This window comes from Aptenodytes forsteri, unplaced genomic scaffold (assembly GCF_000699145.1).
Source record: "Aptenodytes forsteri isolate BGI_AS27 unplaced genomic scaffold, ASM69914v1 Scaffold459, whole genome shotgun sequence".
In the NCBI taxonomy this organism is placed as follows: domain Eukaryota; kingdom Metazoa; phylum Chordata; class Aves; order Sphenisciformes; family Spheniscidae; genus Aptenodytes; species Aptenodytes forsteri.
The window spans coordinates 23,499-24,167 of record NW_008794121.1 but is presented as its reverse complement, the minus strand read 5'-3'; positions in this window follow the sequence as shown (position 1 = coordinate 24,167).

Here is a 669-nt window from a genome sequence, read left to right as displayed (position 1 = left end):
CAAGGCTGTTTTGTAAGAGACTTAAAGGCTGTAAGAGTGGCGTGACGAGGGGCAGGCGGGGGCTGCAAACTGTCCCCGGGACCAGGGCAGGGATGGGCAGCTGCCTGCAAACCGGCAGGACGAGCCGGGATGCCAAAACTCGCCATGGGCTTGCAGCAGCCGGGGAGAGACCCCGCCAGCCCCATCTCAAGCCCACGCTGCCCTCGGTCTCCCCGTGCTGGGGATGGAGGACCTGGGGGTGACCGGGGATGGTCCCCATCGTCCCCATAGTCCAGACCCGAGGGGCTCAGCCGTCCCCTCTGCTCTCAAACAGGGGCACCGGCTGCTTTCCCGGCAGGCTCCCGCAGCTGCCCCATCCTCACTGGTCCCGCTCGGATGCCACCAACTTAGCAGCGGGGTTTTGGATGTTCTTTTTCCCTGGCCACCTGCACGTGAGCCCCAGGGAGGGCTGAGCACCGTGCTGGGCTCCTGGGGCTCAGCCTCCACCCAGGGCACCGGGGACCCTCTCCCCATCCACCCCCATTCCCTGCACCAGCGTCCCCAGCCACGGGGGACACCCTGCGCCCGGGCTCCCTTTCCGAAGCCGAGTTAAGCAAGAAAACGGCCGTGCCCTCCGCTTTGCAGCCGCCCCACCTGGGTTCCCAGCCCGCCCTGAAGCCTTGCCCTGGC